Source organism: Arvicola amphibius, chromosome 2 (assembly GCF_903992535.2).
Source record: "Arvicola amphibius chromosome 2, mArvAmp1.2, whole genome shotgun sequence".
In the NCBI taxonomy this organism is placed as follows: domain Eukaryota; kingdom Metazoa; phylum Chordata; class Mammalia; order Rodentia; family Cricetidae; genus Arvicola; species Arvicola amphibius.
Window position 1 is genome coordinate 68965692 of NC_052048.2, and position 24951 is coordinate 68990642.

The following is a 24951-nucleotide window of genomic DNA, read 5'->3' on the forward strand; positions in this document are numbered from 1 at the left end:
ACTTAAACTATCTTCCATAGAAATGCTTACCGGTCAACCCAATGCAGACAGTCTCTCACTGAGACTCTCATGATAGTCTAGATTGCTTTAAGTTGACAAAGCTAGCCTTCACACATTAGTGGAAGAAAAATCAAAGCTCCATTGTTCTTTGTAAGTTCGTGATATCTTTCCCTAGCCCAAAAAGTAAGAGGCTCATAAGAAATCCATGAACTCTTTTCTCCTTCCCTGGTATTATAAGGCAGTGTTTTTGAGCTAACATGTTGAAAATAAAGATAGAAATCACAGTGACACATTATCACCTAGAGAGAAGTAAGATGAGAATTCTATTTTGCTTTTATCTTGAGGATAATAACTCCTGCCTGTGATTATCTTACTTTTCACACTGTAGATCATGAACATTGCCAACTTCTGCAATTGTATGCACTAATTTCTTATAATAAATCCCTATCTGTAACATTCTATACATAAAAATAAATTTTTCTCTGGAGAATCATGGTTAATATACTACCCTTTGGCTCAAGTCTGAAAGACATTACAACAAGTTTCTTTATAAAATTCATTCTGACTAGGTTCCACATAATATTTTAAGACAACATTTTCTAAAATGTTAATTAAAGCATGTGAGTTGGTTTCCAAATAATAATATATAAAGAAATTGTTTTATAATTGATACTGTATAGTTCATTTCAATTCAAGTTATTTATATGAATAATCTATAAAATTCCACTCATTCTCTTATGTCCTTCAGCAGTAGTTGGTTAGAGGAGACACATGTGATCCAAATACTTAGCTAAGTCACTTCTTTTGTCAGGTTTTATGGTATGAAGGTGAATTTAATTAAAAATGTGTTTTCCCAGAAGTAATGCTTGTTTTTAAAATCCTCCATATGAATTATGGAAAATATTTCTGTCGTCCAGATCAGAATGAACAACCACATTACACATAATCCAGGTACAACTTGCACCAATAATCACACCTCTCTAACTCTAAATGTCAAATTATAATTGGCATTTAAGGAAATTGCTCCAGGATATATTTCACATGTCTTTTAAGATACTGGTAGGTATTTTTAGTAATTATTCCATTCCACTACTAAATTGAGGACTAGTGTCCAATTAGACATTAATTACCAGGCTAAATATGGCTAATGTTCTAGCCAGGATGTCACTAAGCATTTTAATTCTGCTAAATTAAATCCAATGGAATTCAACTTTGCAGATTCACAATTCAAACACTTCTTTAATTATAAAGGTTTATTTGAATGGGATAGAACAAATGCTCTTTAACCTTAAAACAGTGGTGAAATTAAACATGGTATTTAGCAGAATCATTATAGAAGCTCAGAAAGAAAGGTTCATTTGAAAACCTGAAAGAAACTCTGTCCTACCCCTGTAAAATCTTCCCCTGGTCTCCCTGGTCCCCTGCTTCAGGGACTCCAGGAACAAAAGGCTCTAAAAGTTGCAAATGTCTTCCTTTATTGCAAAGTAACCTCAATGTAATTTCATCCTTTAATTTTATTCCTTCCATTTGGAGCATAGTAGAATAAATTTATTATGCCTTTCACATATTTGATGACAGGTCCTCTATTATTCCCCTGTCTCACCTGCTCTGAGATAGTGGGATATATTGCAGCTCACAGTCATCATTTTGTTTGATCTCTCCTGAGCAATCAATGTCCTTCTTAAAAGGGACCTCTGATATGTGCATGACATATCTCTAAGGCCCTTGCCATTTACAGTCTTCTTGTAAATGTAACAAACTGCCTCTTCTGAAGAACTGTCAAAACTCATATAAAGGTTGGGGAATTGGGAGGAGGAATGGGGTGACTATGAACAAAATACATTATATGCAGGTAAAATTCTCAAATAATAAATAGAAATACTATGTTCAGAAGTTGTATAACTGAAGGAATCACTTTTAGATATTCTCTTCCACATATATATTAAATAAAATGTCAAGAATATGTGTCAAAATTATTATTCATAGAATGTGTGTGTATCGTCATCTTCTACAAACTTCTGAATTGAAGTTGCAAGATATAAAGATCTGTCTCTCTCAGATGTTAGCTACAGACAAACACATATACACACACACACACAGATTTAAGAGAAAAAAATTGGCAAACTAAAGAACATAATTAAATGAGATTTCATCTATCTACAGCCAATCTGTACAGAAAATTGAGATTACTATATCAAATTTAATGTTTTCCTTAATTATTTAAACATACCTTTATGTTATGAGACATAGCATATGTACATTTTCTGTGTGTGTTACCTTATAATTGAGTTTCTACTTATAGCTCTCATATTAAATATATCACTTATAAGGTTTTGTTTTCAAATAGTTATGTAGGTAACTTATCCTTGAATATGGAAATTTCTTCTCATCACTTTCATATCAAAGCTTTGCTTAATGGAATAGATTTGGATGAACAAAGAGAAAAAACTAATAATCAAGCTAGTGAAAATTTTAACTATCCCCCAAAAAGGGATGACACATGAAAGCATTATAATTTAATATGAGTATTTGGAAAGCTGAGACTGAGACAAATAAGTAAAAGATCCAGGGCAATTTGGGCTACATAGTGGCTTAGTAAAATCATGTATCAAGATAAACAGATGATAGAAAGAGTGATAGAAAGATAGATAGAGCCGGGCGGTGGTGGCACACGCCTTTAATCCCAGCACTCGGGAGGCAGAGGCAGGCGGATCTCTGTGAGTTCGAGGCCAGCCTGGTCTACAAGAGCTAGTTCCAGGACAGGCTCTAAAAAAAGCTACAGAGAAACCCTGTCTCGAAAAACCAAAAAAAAAAAAAAAAAAAAAAAAGTGGGAACTAGGTGGTGGGGTGGGATGGGGGATGGGGGGATGGGGAGAGAAAAGTGTGAAGTGGAGGATGGGGAGAGCTTGGGGGAATAGGATGGTTGGGATATAGGAAGCGTGGATATGGGAGAAAAGGAATTATATATCTCAATTTAGGGAGCCATTCTAGGGTTGGCAGAGACTTGACTCTAGAGGGGATCCCAGGTGTTCAGGAAGATGCCTCCAGCTAGTTCCTTGGGCAGCTGAAGAGAGGGTACCAGAAATGTCCAGATCCTATTGCCATACTCATGAATATCTTGCATATCACCATAGAACCTTCACCTGGCGTTGGGTGGAGAAAATGACAGAGCCCCACATTGGAGCACCAGACTGATCTCCCAAGGTCCTGATGAGGAGCAAAAGGAGGGAGATCATGAGCAAGGAAGTCCGGACCACGAGGAGTGTGTTCACCCATTGAGAAGGTGGGACAGATCTAATGGGAGACCACCAAGTCCAGTTGAAATGGGACTGATGGAACAGGGGACCAAACCGGACTCTCTGAATGTGGCTGACGGTGGAGGAGGACTGAGAAACCAAGGACAACGGCGATGAGCTTGAACTCTACAGCATGGATGGGCTCACTGTGAGCCTTGTCAGTTTGGTTGCTCACATTCCTGGACTTAGGGGGAGTGGGGAGGACCTTGGACTTAACATAGTGAAGGGAACCCTGATGGCTCTTTGGCTTGGAGAGAGAGGGAATGGGGGTATGGGTGGAAGGGAGGGGAGGGAAGGGGGAGGAGAAGGGGAGGAGATGGAAATTTTTAATAAAAAATGAGAAAAAAAATAAATAAAATAAAATAAAATAAATAATACAAAAAAGAAAAACCAAAAAAGAAAGATAGATAGATGATAGAGAGATAGATGATAGATAGATAGATGACAGATAGATGATAGATAGATGATAGATGATAGATAGATAGATAGATAGATAGATAGATGATAGATAGATAGATAGATAGATGATAGATGATAGATAGATGATAGATAGATGATAAATAGATAGATAGATGATAGATAGATAGATAGATAGATAGATAGATGATAGATAGATGGATAGATGGATGGATAGATAGATAGATAGATAGATAGATAGATAGATAGATAGATAGATAGATAGATGATAGATAATTATAGGTGGTAGGACAAAATCTCTGCCAGAAAAGGAACATCCAGGGAGAAATAAAAGGACTTGAATCCAACTCTGCAACACACAATGTTTCTCAACAATAATTGAAGGCTAACAAACCTATATAGGGTTACAAATCAGAAATCATAAAAGACTACTGTGGTATGAGAAGAATGAATTTTTAACTGTTTGGGATTTGTTTCTTTTTTCTTTTTTTTTTGGTTTTTCGAGACAGGGTTTCTCTGCAGCTTTTTTAGAGCCTGGCCTGGAACTAGCTCTTGTAGACCAGGCTGGCCTCGAACTCACAGAGATCCGCCTGCCTCTGCCTCCCGAGTGCTGGGATTAAAGGCGTGCGCCACCACCGCCCGGCCTGTTTGGGATTTGAAAAAACAGTTTACCTCAGGCTTAGAGATGTAGCTTAGTTAGCAGTGCATTTGCTTTGCATAGAGGAAGTCCTGATTCAGTCTACAGCACCACACACATCATTTATGATGGCTTCATCGATAATCACAGCACAAAGAAAATTGGAAAAAAAGGAGAGAGATTCATATTTATCTTTTGCTAAATAGCAAGTTTGAACTTAACCTGAAATATATAAAACTCAAAACAAAGGTTGGAAAATTTTAAACTCAGAAATGAAAAATGAATGTGAACTATAAAACAAAATTAAATAGGTAAGATAATAAATATGCAGATAGTACATTTTAGTAAGGCAGGTCAGAACAGAGACTGAACATATAAATCAACAATTGGGAAGGGCCTGTTTCATCAGGAAAATGTAGACATTTTACCAGCTTCACTTAAGAATATATCAAACACTTTAGACTAAAAATATTTATGATTGTAATATTAGATAAATTGTACAAGCACCAAGACTAAACCACAAATAAATAAAGAAATTGACAATCAGCTGAGAAAAATGATTGATGGAATGGAGAAAGGAAGGAAAAGAGAATGGAAAGAAAAAGGAATGAAGCACAGTCATAATAACACTGCAAGAGAATAAAATAATAGCATTTCAAAAACTCAATCTGCTCCTGGAAATTTACTTTAAGAACTTCAGCTAAACATATTACAGAGATAGTTGCACATCATTTATTGCAGTGAAATTCACAACAACCAAGAGAATAACCTAGTTATCCAACAATGAAAGAATGGGTAAAGACACATACACAACGAAAACTTTTCAGCCATAAAGATTGAAGTTATTTTTCCAAACATGATCAGAATATATTGGGTGAGTATGTTGTCAAAAATTAAATTATGACAATAGCTGATTTACAGATGACAACCATATAAAAATGAATTAAGCCATTCTCACTCAGGAAGACAAATGTGTTTTCTTTCTTAATATATATATATATATATACATATATATATATATACACACATATATATAATCTGTGTGCATATATTATATATAATATATATGCATCAAATCCCAAACAGTTAAAATATTTCTTCTCATATCACAGTACTCTTTTCTGATTTCTGATTTGTACCTTGTATAAGTTTGCTAATCTTAAAATCTTGGTGAGAAGCATATTGTATATTGCAAAGATGGATTCAAGTCCCTTTGTTTCTTCCTGGAATTTCCTCTTCTGGCAGAGATTTTGTTATAGAACCTATGATTATCTATCTATCTATCTATCTATCTATCTGTCTGTCTGTCTGTCTGTCTGTCTGTCTATCCATCTATCTGTCTATGTATACATAGATATCTATGCATACATATACACATACACTTAGAGCAGTGATGTGAGATTAGAAGTGGAAGTTCTAGGGGACAAAAGAAACTAATGAGAGCTGGGAATACACACGTCTGAGGAAAGTGCTCAAAGTACATCACATACTTGTATGAAAATTCCCATAGGTAGCATAATGCCATGTACAATGAATACATACAATAAAAATTGTTAGAAATTTGCAATATATTATTGTAAAATAAGCTGTAATCTTTGCTGTAGTGGTAAAAGTATTTAAAAAGAGAAACATTGAAAAGTTAGTAAAAAGATGATAAAATTGGATCACCAGAAGCCTCCCTTCAGCCTTGGCAGGAGTTGCACTGTGATAGCATACAACTTGACTTTCTTTCCCAAGTTACTCACAAAGATATTTTCTGGGACTTCCAGCTCAAGTCCCCATTCTATGCCCTGACTTTGGAAGCCAAGAGCTCTATTTATAATGGGAAAATGTATCATTTTCTGTGTTACCTAGCCACCATAAAAAATCTCCTTTAGAACACACATCTTTGCTAAAATTGATTTCCAATTTAAGGAAACCATCTTTTTAACTATGAAGAAACATAAAACAAAATAAAATATTTGGCCTGTTTAAGAAGGAAATAATATATAATGATTGTTTTCCAAATTTTCTTTAGAAATAATATTAAGGCTATGCCTTAATGTAGTGCTATTTTAGCCAGCAAATGTGACTCCAAAATTATTGCCCCACTTCTCTGTCAGTTGCCCGGCCACTCAGCACACATCCTGTCAGAAATTTTCTTCCCGCATGTACTGACCCTATCCTTAACATAAAGGTGTCATTAAATAATCTCTATAATTCTGTTTGTTAATAGAACTAAAGATTCAAAGACTGGGGTAAAAATGTACTAACTCAAAGAGGTTGAGTAGCAAAGAGCTAACTTTCTTCTTGTTGGTATCTCCTAAAGACTGTCCTTCTACTTTACCTAACAAAAAGACCATGCCATTCATAATCCCTCCCCACTACTTCCAGAGCATCTCCCTGTAGCTTCCACATAACCTCTGATGATCTGTGATTGCTTTCTGTCAACTAGTTGCTATCTTGGCCTTCTGAACTAAAGTTAATCTTATTTAATTAATACAAATGCAAACTTGGAGTTAATAGTGTGATCAAATATCTCTCAGCATTTCTCTCTTTAATTTATAAATAAAAACAAAAAAGTTTTTAACAAGGTAAAATTATATAGAATAAGAAAAATTATCAAGTAAGGATTACATGCATGATATGCAATCCATTTGAATTTGGCAAATTAAGAGAAACTACTCTATTATTTATTTTGTCTTGATGAGTCAAAAATTTGGTACCTTAACTTTGATTACCAAACCAGGAGTTTCTTTTTAGACCTCCATTTTCTTAGATGAACAATTTAAGCATTTATGTCTCTCAACCTTATACACTTTATACATTTATTCTGAATTTGGTTACGAAAAACTGTAACTATCTTGCCTTCACCTCCATCAGAAACTTGAGAAGGATATCATATTACCTGAATAATCAGAAAGTACAGAGCAAATATCTTCCAAAACTATAGAAATGACAGAAGCAAATGGCTGCCTGGACAGTCACCCAAGGTTTCTTTGCAATGTTGGGGTATCTATCTTCTGCCTACAGGCCTAGAATATCTGAAAGACTTTTCTGTAATGCATGAATTTTGGAAAACTTTCCCAACCTTATTTTGGCAAATTTTGGCAGTTGTGCAAGTGTTACAGTTCTAGAGGGAAATTTAGCTTAAACATTGGGAGTCAGGCAATAACTATAGTTATGCAGGAAACATAACCTGAATAGCTACAGCTGTGAGGGGAAATGTATCCTGCTGTCAGATTTCAGGCAGTACCTACAGTAGTGAAGGAAAGGTTTCCCCAAAATCTACAGCTCTGGAGGAAAAGGTATCATGAATAGTCATGAAGTTAAGTTATACCTACAGCTAGTTCCAGGATCAGTGTTTCTTTCACTGGCTGTGGTTTCAGGGTCAGAGTGGCTTTCTTTGGCTGGCTCTTTGACCCTACACATCACTTTCTTTTGTGTCCTGCTCATCCAACTTAATCAGCAAACTGCCGAGTTAAGACAAGGTCAGTTTATTGCCCACTAGAAAAGTTTGCCACATTAAAATCAAAGTCCATATATAGGTTCTTTGATGCCCATCATTTTTTTTGAAGTAAATTGGTTCTGCCAGGAGTAGACATAGCTCACTGTCATGAAAATCTTTATTTAAAAAAAAATCTTAAATGCCATATTCTGTAAGTCTCTGGTATGTTTGAAGACCACCTGTGTTTCTAAAACATACCTGATATCATTATAAGTTTAATTGTTATAGATAATTGTTATAGATGACTAACTATGAACCTGCATTTCTTACTTATATATTATGATTTAAATGAACTACATAGGTATATCTGAAAGAACAATAGAAACATTTATACAGTGTAACAAAAATAACCATAAATTTGCATCACTACACAAAATATCTTTAAAAAAATAGAAACATATATATAGTATTACAAAAATAAAATTAAATTTGTATCAACATACAAAAATCCAAAACTATGTAAACTATTTGAAACTATAGTCACATTTTGTTTGAAAGTAGATTAAAAAATCTTCCAAAAATAACCTTAAATTTGTATCAATATATAAAATTCATAATACATAAACTCTGAGATTAATAGTTGCTTTTTAGTTTAAATTAGATTCAATAATCTATACTTTTATCCTATCATTTCCATATTCCCCCTATTTTCCTTTTTTTCTTTGAGAAAGAGAATCTCGAAAGGGCTGGGTGATAAAAAGACTATTTGCCTTATATGTTTGTAAAAAGCAGCAAAACCAATTATTTTGGGAGATTTATGAAACTTTATCCTGTTGAAAATGTGTTGTACCATTAGGCCAATTTTATTCATTTTGGGGGATCGGTGGCATTTTTCTCTGGATTACTTGGGCTTCTTCAGATATCTCACATGTCCAGGAGTCTTCAGATTTCTATGTTGGATATTTTTGTTCTCCTGGAAAGCCAAAACTAGATCCTTCCCCAACCCTACCTTTGTGGAGATGCTTTTTTGTCAGGTTATAACTTAGTTTAGAAAAAAAAATACTTTTGGGCAACAGAAACAATATTATCTTCTAATAAATAAATATTGTTCTCATACCCGATCAAAAGAAAGGCATTTGATAATCTTATAAGTTAGTTTGGACTGAATGACAAAGCTATTTGATGTTCTATCACCTCTCCTAATCAAGAGGTCTCTCCTGCTTGAATCTAATTTTTATCTATCTTGATGGTATCCATTGCTTTTATTCTCCCATGGAAACAAAAATCAAAAACGTTTTCACCAATGTAGCATATATCATGGTATCTATTCAGAGTTTAACACATCTTATAATACATAGGCCTATTTAATTCAGCAGGTTTTATTTTATTTTATCCAATGTCTCTGCACAGCTGTTCCTTTTTCATTAGAACTTTAAAAGTTAAAAGTCAATAATGCACAATGTAATATATCACTAGGGGCCTTTATTACCCCTTTCTGTTTATTAAGCATACCTTTTAAAATGTGATTAGATGTTTATATAACCGCCTGTGCTAAAGAATTGTGTGGTAGCCGGGCGGTGGTGGTGCACGCCTTTAATCCCAGCACTTGGGAGGCAGAGGCAGACGGATCTCTGTGAGTTCGAGGCCAGCCTGGTCTACAAAAGCTAGTTCCAGGACAGGCTCCAAAGCCACAGAGAAACCCTGTCTTGAAAAACCAAAAAAAAAAAAAAATTGTGTGGTATACTTATAACATGCTTTATGCTGTAATATGCAAAACATCTGTTGTATTTTACTAGAGACATATGTTGTAGCATTGTCAGTATTAATTTGTACAGGTGTTTCCATAATGGCCATGATATCTGATAAATGTGTAATTACAGAATCAGCCTTTTCAGAACTACTTAAAAAATTGCTGACCATTGAGATCCTGAATATCTGTCTATAGTATGGTGTACATATTTTAATTTTCCAAACTCTGAACAATGAAAACACATCTATTTGCTAAATTTCATTTCTTTATGTACCTTTTGGGTTACTTGCGTTACTTCCTGCACCAAATGGAGTTTGATTATACAAAGAATAAGTAGATCATTTCCTTATAATTTCTTTGGCTTCTTGCCAAGTAATAAAAAAATCTTTCTTCAAACCTTGCTGTTAGTGTGGTATTTTTTATGAAATTCAGAGACTTCTAGACAATTTCCTACCAATAACTGATCAATATCATTTTCTGTGACTGGTAGGCCTCTATGGGATCTGTAATGTGTTATATTTATATTACACAACACATTACAGATGTGTTGTATAAAAATATATATGATTTCTATTTCTATTTACTTGTAGTTGAGCAAATAACAAAGCTAATTCTAAATTATCTTGAGTAAGTTCAGCAGTTTCAATATGTAAAACAAATTTTTCTGCATAGTCAGAAACTATATTAAGAAATTGTAGAAAATCTAATAATACCATGAAAGTAGTATGTAATTCTGATTTCTGAATTGAATCATAAGGACTGTGTCACTTTACTTAATTTTCCTGACTTAAAACTTCCATTTCCAGATTTAGTTACATCATTATAGAATTTAGGAGCTCCTGAAATTGGTGTCCCCTTTATTATATGAAAGAGAATACAATAAGCTCTTTTTATATAATAAAGTCTCTTGCTTTGGGGATATTGTAGCTAATATACCCCCCAAAATGCTTCAATTTTTTAACCAATGTTTGATCCATAATGAGGTAATTTCAGCATTAATAAAATATACAACAATTTCTTCTTGGTCTATATCTCCTAACTGATGAAGTCTCAATTTTCTTTTTATGATCCATTCAGAAAATATTTTTACATGGATTTTTAATTGTTTGCTCTGATTGTGTGGTAAAAATATACATTCTAAGATATTATCATTTCTGTTCTTAAGAATTCCTGTAGGAGAATGAGTAGAAGATAAAATAACTTGAATAAAATCAAGATCTGGATCTAAGAAATCTACATGCATATCCTATAATTTCTTCACAAGCAAAGCCAATACTCTCTCAACCTCAATTGATAGTTATGTTGGACTATTGAAGTCCTTATTAAATAGAAAGGTTTGAAATAAATTACTTAGTTCTTGAGTTGCTTATTTAATTGTGGACCATACACATACATTATATGTATGTGGACCATACATAAATATCTCCCATCCATTTTTGAAAATCATTAAGACTTTGTAATTGTTCACTCATAATTTGCACTTTCTATGATTGAATTTTTGTCAACATATCTTATATCTTTAATAACAGAATCATCTCACTGTGATTTTTCAAGAGCAATTTTTATCAGCAACAAGGTAATTTTTTTATTTCATTAAAAATTTTTCAAAAGTATCTGTGTCTAAATTAGCCAATAGGATACCATCCATAAAATGGTAAATTATAGATTGAGGAAACTGTTTACAAATTGCAAAATATTGTAAAAAATATTGGCATAGGTTGGGGAAGTTTAACACTCCTTGTGAAAGAATTTTTCCAATGATCAATATTGTTTGGTAACTGAATAAATTAAAGTTGGTATTCTAATAACTTTAGGCTGTTCCTTTTCAGTACATAATGCAATGGTGTTATATATTCTGCTCTAAATCCTCTATCTAAATCTGACTATTTTTCTTATTTGATACAGTTTGTCTTTCTAAAGCTTGTGTCTCATTAATACTAAGTCCTTCTAAGACATATCTTATCAGTTTTTTTCTTGTTTTCATTAGTAATCTTTCTGCAGTTTGCATCTTATCAGTAGTCTTTCCAAGGTTTGTATCTTATCAGACAAATTATCATTTTGGCACAGTCATCAAAAAATTTTTACAGGATAAAATATTAATTACCAACTGATAATAATTACAATCAATGCAAGGTCATTTACTCCCTCATTTAAATTTTCTATTTTCAAACGAACACTATTCCGGGTCCTAACACTCTGTATTGTTATGTTCTCCATTCTTAACATGAGAAAGATTTATCATTTTAATACTGTGTAATTGCAAAAAAGGTTTGCCCAAGTATCCCACCAAATTTGCAGACTTCTTAGCTCATCTGCAGTATTGGTGGCAAACTGAAGCACCTCTTGCAATTTCCAGGTGCCTGTTTCCTCAGTCCTGATAAGCAGCAGCCAACTACTGAGATTGCTCTTGCAGAAAGGCCCAAGCAAACTATGGTTGCCGCTGCAGTCTCCAGGATCCCATATGAGCCCTGCTTAGTTGATTCTGTGGACTATGTTCTCCTGGTATACTCAATCCTTTTGGCTCCTGCAATCCTTGCTCCTCCTTTGTGAGGTTCCTCAAGTTCCTTATAACATTTGACTATAGGTCTCTGTAGCAGTTCCCATCAGCTGCTGGAGGAACCCTCTCTGGTGGTGATTGGGTTAGGCACCTATCAATGAACATAGAAGAATATCAGTAGAAATAATTTCATTGACTTTTTTTTGGCTCTATCATTAGTTCTCTGAACAATTTTCCTTTTGGATCCTAGCAATCATGTCTATGTCAGGCATTAACTGCTTTCATTGTTTGGGCCTCAAGTTAGCAGTCATTGACTGCCCAGTCTCACAATCTCTGAGCCATCATAGCCATAGTCTGTTGTGGAATATTTCTTTATACTGTATAAAAATATGTTACTGTGCTTGGTATAATAAAAAGTTAAGCATCCAATAACCAGACAGTATTTTGTGGGCAGAAAGGATGCTGAAAACAGGACAGAGAAGTCATCCAGGCATGGAGGAGCCAGGAAAGCAGCACTTACAGTACAAAGTCTAAGGTAATAAAGCCACAAGGCAGAAAGTAAATTTATAAAAATGGGTTAATTTAAGTTATAAGTGCTAATTACAAATGAGCCTGAGCTGTTGGCTGAGCTTTTATATTTAATAATAAGTTTCCATGTTATTATTTGGGAGTGCTGGCAGCCCTGATGAAAAGGTCCAGCTACAAATGGCACCCAACGACAGTCACTCATGACCCACGACACTTTCTAGTCTTCCGGCTGGGGCTAGTCTCCCTGGCTACTGCCGCCATCTTCACACCCCACCCAGCTTGCACCCAGAAAAACCGTTCTTCTCTCTCCTTCTTCCTCTCCTCTTCAAGTTCATAACATCTCCAGCTCAGCCAGATCAGGGCACTGAGACTGCATAGGGAGTGCAACAGGTGCGCAGGAGTTTCTTTGTTTGAATAGCCTGCCTGCAGCAAGGTAGGCCCTCTCCGGAACTCCCTGGCCAGCAAAGACACTGGATATTAGGACCAGAAGACACGTCTGGGAGCAAAGAAACTGGATATTAGTACCAGAAGACACATCTGGGAGCAAAGACCCTGGATCTTAATACCAGAAGACACATATGGGAGGCATCCCTCAGCTACCAGGAATCCCTGATTCAGTGCTGTGGAGTCCCATCTAGACGGCCTTGCCTAGTGATTTCAAGTGTCCTGACCCTGTACCAAGGCAACCTACCCAGAGGGGTGAGAGGCTGCCCTCGAGGCAGGTCTGTGGAGCCCAGGAAGAGAGTGCGGGCTCCTTCAGATTGTGCTGCAAGGAATAGCTCCTGCTCCGGCACTGAGAGGATCCACCCAAACTCAGTCACAGCAAAGATTGGACCAAGACACCAAGTTTCTCCTAGCTCCATTTGAAGAAAGAGATGGGCAGGTGCCATAGCCAGAACTCCTCCCACAACCCGAAAGGCAACATGACATCACCAGAATCCAGGCATCGCGAAACAACAAGAGTTGAACAACCAACTCCAGAAGAAATAGAAGAAATCGACCTTAAACAGTACTTTATGAAAATAATAGAGGACCTTAAACAGGAGGTAAAAAACTTCCGTAAAGAAATGGAGATGACAAACAAAAAGGTAGGCAAAATAAATAAATCTCTCAAAGATACCCAAGAAAAACAAGAAAAAGCAATCAAGCAGGTAAGGGAAACAGTACAAGACGTGAAAAATGAAAAGGAGGTAATGAAGAAAACAAAATCTGAGGGAAGACTGGAAATGGAAATTCTGAGTAAACAAACATAAACTCCAGAGACAAGTATTTCCAACAGAATACAAGAGATGGAAGAAAGAATCTTGGACTCTGAAGATACTATAGAGGAAATAAACTCACAGCATAAAGAACAAAACAAATCCAACAAATTCTTAACACAAAACATCCAGGAAATCTGGGACACCATGAAAAGACCAAACCTAAGAATAATTAGGGTAGAAGAAGGAGAAGAATTACAACTCAAAGGACCAGAAAATATATCCAACAAAATTATAGAAGAAAATTTCCCCAACCTAAAGAAGGATATTCCTATGGAGGTAAAAGAAGCCTACAGAACACCAAATAGACTGGATCAAAAGAAAACATCCCCGTGCTATATAATAATCAAAACACAACACATACAGAATAAAGAACAGATAGTAAGAGCTGCAAAGGAAAAAGGTCAAGTAACATATAAAGGGAAACCTATCAGAATTACTCCTGACTTCTCACTGGAAACCATGAAAGTCAGAAAGTCTTGGATAGATGTGCTACAGACACTAAGGGATCATGAATGCAAGCCCAGACTACTATACTCGGCAAAGCTAGAATTCACCATCAATGGAGAAAACAAGATATTCCAGGACAAAAACAGATTTAAACAATACGTAGCTAAAAATCACGCCTTGCAGAAAGTAATAGAAGGAAAATCACAAACCAAGGAGTCTAAAAATGCCCACAATAACTCAGACATCTAGCAACCCTTCACCAGCACAATTCAATGAAGGGTAACATACAAACTCTACTACAAAAACAATTACCGGAGTTAACAACCATTGATCATTAATATCACTTAATATCAATGGACTCAATTCACCTATAAAAAAGCACAGGCTAAGAGATTGGATACAAAAACAGGATCCAATATACTGCTGTTTACAAGAAACACACCTCAACCACAAAGACAGATATCTACTCAGAGTAAAGGGTTGGGAAAAGGTTTATCAAGAAAATGGACCTAAGAAACAAGCTGGGGTGGCCATACTAATTTCTAACAAAGTTGACTTCAAAATAAAATCAGTTAGAAGAGATGAAAAGGGACACTTTGTACTCATAACAGGAAAAATCCTTCAGAATTAAGTCTCAATCCTGAATATCTATACCCCTAATATAAAAGCACCCACTTATGTAAAAGAAACACTTCTAGAACTCAAGGCAGCCATCAAACCACACACACTAATAGTAGGAGACTTCAACACTCCTCTCTCACCAATGGACAGGGCAATCAGACAGAAACGTAACAGAGAGTTTAAAGACTTAATGGAGGTAATGAACCAAATGGACTTAACAGACATCTATAGAACATTCCACCCAAATAGGAAAGAATATACCTTCTTTTCTGAGGCTCATGGAACCTTTTCAAAAATTGACCATATAGTTGGTAACAAAGCAAACTTCCACAGTTACAAAAACATATTAGTAACCACCTGTGTCTTATCGGATCACCATGGATTAAAATTAGAATTCAACAACAATGCTACCACCAGAAAGCCTACAAACTCATGGAAACTGAACTGTCAGCTACTGAACCACACCTGGGTCAAGGAAGAAATAAAGAAAGAAATTAAAGTCTTTCTTGAATTCAATGAAAACAAAGATACAACATACTCACACCTATGGGACACAATGAAAGCAGGGCTAAGAGGAAAGTTCATAGCACTAAGTGCCCACTTAAAGAAAACAGAGAAAGCACTCATTGGAGACTTAACAGCACACCTGAAAGCTCTGGAAAAAAAGAAGCAGACTCACCTAGGAGAAGTAGAAGACTGGAAATAATCAAACTGAGGGCAGAAATCAACAAAATAGAAACACAGAAAACAATACAAAAAATCAATGAAACAAAAAGATGGTTCTGGGAGAAAATCAACAAGACTGACAAAACCCTAGCCAAACTAATCAAACAGCAGAGAGAACATGCAAATTAATAAGATCAGAAATGAAAAGGGGGACATAACCACAGACACTGAGGAAATTCAGAGAATCATTAGATCTTACTACAAAAGCCTGTATGCCACAAAATTGGAAAATGTAAAAGAAATGGACATTTTTTTAGATAAGTACCATATACCAAAGTTAAACCAGGACCAGGTGAACAATCTAAATAGTCCTAATAATCGCACAGATTTAGAAACTATTATCAAAAACCTCCCTACCAAAAAGAGCCCAGACCAGATGGTTTCAATGCAGAATTCTACCAGAACTTCCAAGAAAACCTAATACCTATACTCCTTAAGGTATTTCATAATATAGAAACAGAAGAATCATTGCTAAATTCCTTTTGTGAAGCTACAGTTACCCTGATACCTAAACCACACAAAGACTCAACCAAGAAAGAGAATTATAGGCCAATCTCACTCATGAACACTGACGCAAAAATTCTCAATAAAATACTGGCAAACCGAATCCAAGAACACATTAGAAAAATTATCCACTACTATCAAGTAGGCTTCATCCCAGAGATGCAGGGCTGGTTCAACATATGAAAATCTATTAATGTAATCCATCATATAAATAAACTGAAGGAAAAAAAAAAACCATATGATCATCTCAGTAGATGCTGAAAAAGCATTTGACAAAACTCAATATCCCTTTATGGTAAAGGTCTTGGATAGATTAGGGATACAAGGGTCATTCCTAAATATAATAAAGGCTATTCACAGCAAGCTGTCAGCTAACAACAAATTAAATGGAGAGAAACTCAAGGCCATCCCACTAAATTCAGGAACATGACAAGGCCCTCCATTCTCTCCTTATCTCTTCAATATAGTGCTTGAAGTTCTAGCAATAGCAATAAGACAACATAAGGGGATCAAGGGGATTCGAATTGGAAAGGAAGAAGTTAAACTTTTATTTACAGATGATATGATAGTGTACATAAGCGACCCCAAAAACTCCACCAAAGAACTCCTACAGCTGATAAACTCCTTCAGTAACGTGGCAGGATAAAAGATCAACTCCAAAAAATCAGTTGCCCTCCTATACACAAAGGATAAGGAAGCAGAGAGGGAAATTAGAGAATTATCACCTTTTACAATAGCCACAAATAGCATAAAATATCTTGGAGTTACTCTAACCAAGGAAGTGAAGGATTTATTTGACAAGAACTTTAAGTCTTTGAAGAAAGAAATTGAAGAGGATACCAGAAAATGGAAGGATCTCCCTTGCTCATGGATTGGGTGGATCAACATAGTAAAAAATAGCAATTCTACTAAAAGCAATCTATAGATTCAATGCAATCCCCATCAAGGTCCCATCAAAATTCTTCACAGATATTGAGAGGACAATAATCAACTTTATATGGAAAAAGAAGAAACCCAGGATAGCCAAAACAATCTTATACAATAAAGGTACTTCTAGAGGCATTACCATCACTGACTTCAGACTCTATTACAGAGCAACAGTATTGAAAACAGCTTGGTATTGACATAAAAAAAGAGAAGTCGACCAATGGAATCGAATAAAAGACCCGGATCTTAACCCACAAACCAATGTACACCTGATTTTTGATAAAGGAGTCAAAAGTACACGATGGAAGAAAGAGAGCATCTTCAACAAATGGTGCTGGCATAACTGGATGTCAACCTGTAGAAGAATGAAAGTAGATCCATATCTATCACCATGCACAAGCTCAAGTACAAATGGATTAAAGACCTCAATATTAATCTGAACACACTGAGCTTGATAGAGGAGAAAGTGGGAAGTACTCTACAAAAAAATGGGCACAGGAGATAGTTTCCCACGTATAACCCCAGCAGAACAGACATTAAGGGCATCATTGAATAAATGGGACCTCCTGAAGCTGAAGAGCTTCTGTAAAGCAAAGGACACTGTCACTAAGACACAAAGGCAGCCTACTGACTGGGAAAAGATCTTCACCAACCCTGCAACTGACAAAGGTCTGATCTCTAAAATATATAAGGAACTCAAGAGACTAGACTTTAAAATGCTAATTAACCCATTTAAAAATTGGGCACTGATCTGAACAGAGAATTCTCAACAGAAGTTCAAATGGCCAAACACTTAAAGTCTTGCTCAACCTCCTTAGCTATCAGGGAAATGCAAATCAAATCAACTTTGAGATACCATCTTACACCTGTCAGATTGGCTAAAATCAAAAACATCAATGATAACCTTTGCTGGAGAGTTTGTGGGGTAAGGGGTACACTCATCCATTGTTGGTGGTAATGCACACTTGTGCAACCACTTTGGAAATCACTGTGGCGGTTTCTCAGGAAATTCGGGATCAACCTACCCTAGGACCCAGTAATCCCACTCTTGGGAATTTACCCAAGAGATGACCAATCATATTAAAAAAAAAAAAACAAAAAACATCTGCTCAACTATGTTCATAGCAACATTATTTGTAATAGCCAGAACCAGGAAACAACCTAGATGCCCTTCAGTGGAAGAATGGATGAAGAAACTGTGGAATATATTCATATTAGAGTACTATTCAGCGGTAAAAAAACAAAGACATCTTGAATTTTGCATGTAAACGGATGGAAATAGAAAACACTACTCTGAGTGAGGTAACTCAGACCCAAAAAGATGAACATGGGATGTACCCACTCATAATCGGTTTCTAGCCATAATTAAAGGACATCGAGCCTATAATTCGGGATCCTTGAGAAGATAATAAGAAGGTGAACCCAAAGAAAAACATATAGTAATCCTCCTGGATATTGGAAGTAGACAAGATAGCCAGGCAAAAATTGGGAACTTGGGGGTGGGGCGGGACGGGGCCAAGGCAGATGGGGAGAGAAAAGTGTGAAGGGGAGAATGGGGAGAGCTCGGGGGAAGGGGATGCTTGGGATATAGGAAGGGTAGATATGGGAGCAGGGAAGCATATATCTTAATTAAGGGAGCCATCTGAGGGTTGTCAAGAGACTTGACTTTAGAGGGGTTCCCGGGTATCCAGGGAGATGCCCCCAGCTAGTTCCTTGAGCAGCTGAGGAGAGGGAGCCGGAAAAGGCCAGATCCTATAGCCATACTGATGAATTTCTTGCATATCACCATAGAACCTTCACTTGGCAATGGATGGAGAAAATGACAGAGCCCCACATTGGTGTACCGGACTGAGCTCCCAAGGTCCTGATGAGGAGCAGAAGGAGGGAGAACATGAGAAAGAAAGTCAGGATCAACCTACCCCAGGACCCAGCAATTCCACTATTGGGAATCTACCCAAGAGATGCCCAATCATACAACAAAAGCATATGCTCATCTATGTTCATAGCAGCATTATTTGTAATAGCCAGATCCTGGAAACAACCTAGATGCCCTTCAGTGGAAGAATGGATGAAGAAACTGTGGAATATATACATGCTAGAATACTACTCAGCGGTAAAAAACAATGACATCTTAAATTTTGCAGGCAAATGGATGGAAATAGAAAACACTATTCTGAGTGAGGTAACCCAGACCCAAAAAGATGAACATGGGATGTACTCACTCATAATCGGTTTCTAGCCATAATTAAAGGACATTGAGCCTATAAATTTGGGACCCTTGAGAAGATAATAAGAAGGTGAACTCCCAAAAAAAGATATAGTAATCCTCCTGGATATTGGAAGTAGACACGATCGCCAGGCAAAATTGGGAACTTGAGGGTTGGGCAAGACTGGGCCAAGGGAAGATGGGGAGAGAAAAGTGTGAAGGGGAGAACGGGGGGAGCTCGGAGGAATGGGGTGCTTGGGATATAGGAAGGGTGGATATGGGAGCAGGGAAGCATATATCTTAATTTAAGGAGCTACCTGAGGGTTGTCAAGAGACTTGACCCTAGAGGGGTTCCCAGGTTTCCAGGGAGACGCCCCCAGTTAGTTCCTTGGGCAGCTGAGGAGAGGGAGCCTGAAAAGGCCAGTTCCTATAGCCATACTGATGAATTTCTTGCATATCACCATAGAACCTCCAGCTGGCAACAGATGGGGAAGGTGACTGAGCCCCACATTGGAGCGCTGGACTGAGCTCCCAAGGTCCTGATGAGGAGCAGAAGGAGCGAGAACATGAGGGAGAAAGTCAGGAACGAGAGGGGTGCGTTCACTCATGGAGACGGTGGGACAGAACTAATGGGAGATCACCAACTCCAGTTGGAATGGGACTGATGGATCATGCGACCAAACCCGTCTCTCTGAATGTGGCCAACAGTAGGGGGTGACTGAGAAGCAAAGGACAATGGCTCTAGGCTCTGATTCTTCTGCATGGACGGGCCCTGTGGGAGCCTTCTCAGCTTGGTCGATCACCTTCCTGGACCTGGGGGGAGTTGGGAGGACCTTGGTCTTAGCATAGAGTGGGGAACCCTGATGGCTCCTTGGCCTGGAGAGGGAGGTAGGGGAGGTATGGGTGGAGGGGAGGGGAGGGAAGGGGGAAGAGAAGAGGAGGTGATGGAAATTTTCAAAAAAAATAAAAATGAGAAAAAAAAAGAAAAAAAATGGCACCCAACATCTGGCCATTTAAAAGACCTGAGAAAGCTTTAAAAAAAGTTCTAAACACAGAAAAAAGTGGAGCCAAATGTAGCTTCCTAGTCTCATGTCTCTCATACCAGTCATGGTAAAGACCTACTTCTCCCAGCAGTTAAAGCACTATTAATAAAACTAAGAGACAGATATTGTTGATCAACCTGAAGATGAGAAATACTACCTTTGGGTGTATACACAAACACCCCATTCTACTACTAGAACACTTCAAATATGTTCATAGCAGTTATATTCACAATAATCAGAAACTGAAAACAACCTATATGTCCCTCAACAAAAGAATGGATAAAGAAAATTTGGTGTACTTAGACAATGGATTATTACTCAACTGTTAGAAAAAATAATATCTCAAAATTTGCAGACAAATGGATGGAACTAGAAAAAAACGTCATCCTGAGTGAGGAATTGCAGACCTAAAAAGACAAACATAATATGCACTCACTGAGTTCCACTGTCCTGACAAAGTTTGGCAGTTGCTTTTCTTTGTGTTCTGCTGTTTCAAGTGGACAGCACAGTCAGCAGTCAAGAGAAGGGCAGTTTGTTGTCAAAATGGATAGCTTTTGATGAAATTATTGATCTTCTTGTTTTTAAAAGGAGCCTTTCAGTTTCATGATGTAGCATTTATTAGTTGCAAATCTTAATTTCTATGTTATTGGTGTTCTGTTTAAGGAATTGTCTCCTGTGCCATTGGTGTTCCCTACTTTCTCTTCTTTTATGTCCAGTATCTTCTTAATAAACTCTTTTTAATGCTGAAGGCTGTTATGGGAGTGATGTGAATGCTTAGCAATAGCTTTAGTCCATTTTGTCTCTCTCACATCTATGGAACCTATCAAGTAGACACATAGAATTTGGGATTTTGTTTCTGTTTTGTTTTATCCTTGGTTTTATATCCAGTTGAAATTATATAATTTTTTTCTGTTTACTTATTTCTACCTCTTACTGTATTTTTTTTTAATTTTTTTTCCAGTTTATTTATTTTTTATTAAAAATTGCCATCTCCTCCCCTCCTCCTCCCCCTTCCCTCCCCTCCCCTCCATCCACACCCCCACTCCCTCCCTCTTGAGGCCAAACAGCCATCAGGGTTCTCTACACTATGTTGAGACCAAGGTCCTCCCAACTCCCCCCAGGTCCAGGAAGGTGAGCAACCGAACTGATAAAGCTCACACAGAGCCCGTCCATGTCATACAGACCAAGCCCATCGCCATTGTCCTTGGCTCCTCGGTCAGCCTCCACCATCAGCCACCCTCAGAGAGTCCGATTTGGTCGCATGTTCCATCAGTCCCATTCCAAGTGGACTTGGTGGTCTCCCATTAGTTCTGTCCTGCCGTCTCAGTGGGTGAACGCGTCCCTCATGGTTCTGACTTTCTCATGATCTCTCTCCATCCGCTCCTCATCAGAACTTTGGGAGCTCAGTCCGGTGCTCCAATGTGGGGCTCTGTCTCTATCTCCATCCATCGCCAGGTGAAGGTTAAGGCTCACAGTGAGCCCGTCCATGCTGTAGAGTTCACATTCATTGCCGTTGTCCTTGGTTTCTCATTTTAAGCCCTTTCTTTCTATTTCTTTTAGGATTACTGATGGTAATGCATCAGGAATTTAATACTTTTCAGGAGGACTGTTATAAGTTGGGGTTCTCATCTGCCTTGGTGATTGCAGAAAATATTGTGGTACCTGCACACCAAGTAGATCTGAGACTAAAATTTGCAAAGAGAATGGTTAAGATATAAATTTTAAACTTTCAGAAGACTTTTGAAAGTTGATTTAGTTATTGCTAAGAAACTTGCAAGATCTGTGCTACAATCTATGTAGGTTCTGTGGTGAGGATGCTGGATGATAGTTTAGCAGTAAAGTGTGTGAATATAGACAGGTTGTTTATTCCCATAGAGAACAATTAGAATCATATAAGATGGAGTTAATAATACATCTCATTCATTTGTGCATTCATTTGTGCACTGATTAGATCTCTCTCCAAAACATGGTGTTTCACATAAAATTTTTATCAGTTCATTTCCAAATATTTTGTCTCAGTACATCTTTTTCACTATATATTAGATGCTTCTGACCATGAATAAATATTACATAATGCACATTATTTATAAAATACTTCCATATGTGGACTTAATTATTACCAAAATTTGTATGTAAGTCTAACAAAAACGTCCAGATGGAATAGTTTTAATTTGAAAATATCCTCTACTAATATGACCAGTCAATCAGGAAAGCTTACTGTTCTTCCTTACTGTGATTTTAATGTGGGTTGAATACATTCCCTGACTATTTTGTTCTTGAGCCATGTGCCTTCACGTAATGTTATCCAAAATTGGTAGATCTGTAAGAGTCATTGTCTTGGTGCAAGGTGATTATGTAATGATGAACTCTGAAGTTTGTTTTATGCTTTACAAGTAGATTGGTTATTCTAGCAGCCGTGATTGTAGAATGAAAATTCTCCATATTCTTCATATTTTCTAGACAATAGTTTTACTTTTCATTTCAATATCACTAGTCGATGCATTCATTCATTTGATTTTTCAATTTGATATTTCCATCTACCTAAATAGTGTGAATAACAAAGGTGTTGTATTTAGAAGGATCCTGGCAATACACACTTCCTTTAGTATAACCTCTTATAATTTTGAGTATCAGTTTTTGAGATATCTGGTAAAGTCTCAATTCAATGTTATGTTTTTTTTAGCAAAAGACCATTAAAAACCTCTCTGATCTTCTATTCTAACAACTAAAGATCACTAAAATACATTACAAAAAGAGACAGTAACAACCAAGCTGGTTTATATTAATTGACAGATTCTAAGGTAACAACCAAGGAGCCTGTTTATGACTAACCTAGGTTCTCAACATATATGTGACAGTTGTGTTGCTTGGTCTGCTGTGGAACTCCTAACAATGGGATAAAGTATTGTTCCTAATACTTTGACTGGCTCTTGGGAAGATATTCCTCCTACTAGATTGCCCTGTCTAGCTTTCACACAAGGGCAGTTGATATGCCATGTTTTCTTGATACCTGTGGGAGGCTTGCCCTTTTCTGAATGAAAAAAAAACTAGGAGTGGATTTATAGTGGTGTGGAGGGGAGGTGAAGGAAGGGAATAGGAGCAGGGGGGAAGGGAAATGTGGTTGGGAAGTTAAATAAATAAATACATTGAATTAAAAATGAGATTTAAAAATAAATGATAGATAAATGTGAATTCACCTCTTTAAAGGGCTGTAATGAATCTAAAATATTTTATCTTTGTGTTATATTTTATTTTACTATATATAGAGAGAAGCATTTTAACAAGCAAGCAGTAAATTTGCCACAAGAGCAATGACACTGGCTCATGCTTGTTCATTTTCCTCTCTAATCTTGATGTCTGATAGGACAGAACTTCCCAGACTTTGGGGTCTCCATGTCTCCTATCCATCTCAAGAGGAGTATATTTGGCCGAAATCCCCAGTGTTATTGATTAACTCTAGTCTGAGGATGTCCTTAGGGCACATAACTGTGGCTTTTTACCAACACGCTATTGGAACTCCAAATAAGATGTTTATCTCTCTCAAACAATATTAAATAAGTTACACAAACTAAAAAAATAAAGATTTTAATGGTATAGCAAATAAAATGTAAGATTAGCCACAGAAAGATGGCTTAGTTGACAGAAGAACTTGCCATATAGGTTTGGGTTCCTGTGTTAAAATCCTCAGAACACAAATAAAGCCTACACATGTTAACATAAGTGTCTTCCATTTCAGTCTATCTACAGGAAGATACAAAGTGGGTCTGGAAGTTCATCAGGTACTTTCTTGTATGTATAATACACAAAAATGTAATTTTGTGTCTGGACATAAGGAATTAATGTGAATGGATTGTTCTGTTTGTTTGTTTGCTTGCTTTGCTTTGTATGCAGACATCTCACTAGGAGTCACCTGCAAAACATGACTGTTCATTTTTTGCTAAAGATCTAGTATAAAGGAAATTTATCCAGTGTTGTCTCCCAAAGTCTATATATTGAACTAATAATGGTTTTACTTTCTAGATGCATCCATTAGGATACCGGGAAACTCGTAAGGCAGTCTCCAGTTTCTTAAGTGACCAATTGTATTGTTACAGCCAAAAGATGAGCATTGTCTCCCCAAAACTCAGAAATTCTAAATCCAATTAGGAAATTGACTTAGAAACTAATGAGAAATTTTCACATCAAAAGAGATATTTGCAGATTTTAACATATTTGTAATAGAGTAGGTATACTTTATTTCCAGGTGGGCCTCCTCTCAGGGTTTCATGCAAGCCTGATTGTACAAATGGTACTAACAAATACACTTAGAAATTGTCTTTTCAACTTGCAGGTATAACTGAATGAATGCTAGGGTATTTGTCCAGCATACACAAAGTCCTGGGTTACATCTCAGTACACATAAACTGGGTGTAGAGGTACATGCCTATAATCTTACTACTTGGGAGTTGGAGTCAGCAGGATCAGGAGTTTAATATTGTCCTCAGTTATCCATACAGTTGAAGAATAGCCTATACTGCTTAAGAAATTATCTCAGAAAATACAAATCTCTCTTTTCAAAATCTGGATTTCATTGAAGATAAAACATAATTTGCAAGTTTCAGCCATAATTTAACTATAAACTCTCAAGAAATTCTATAGAAACTCAATGTGTTCCAAGAGCAAC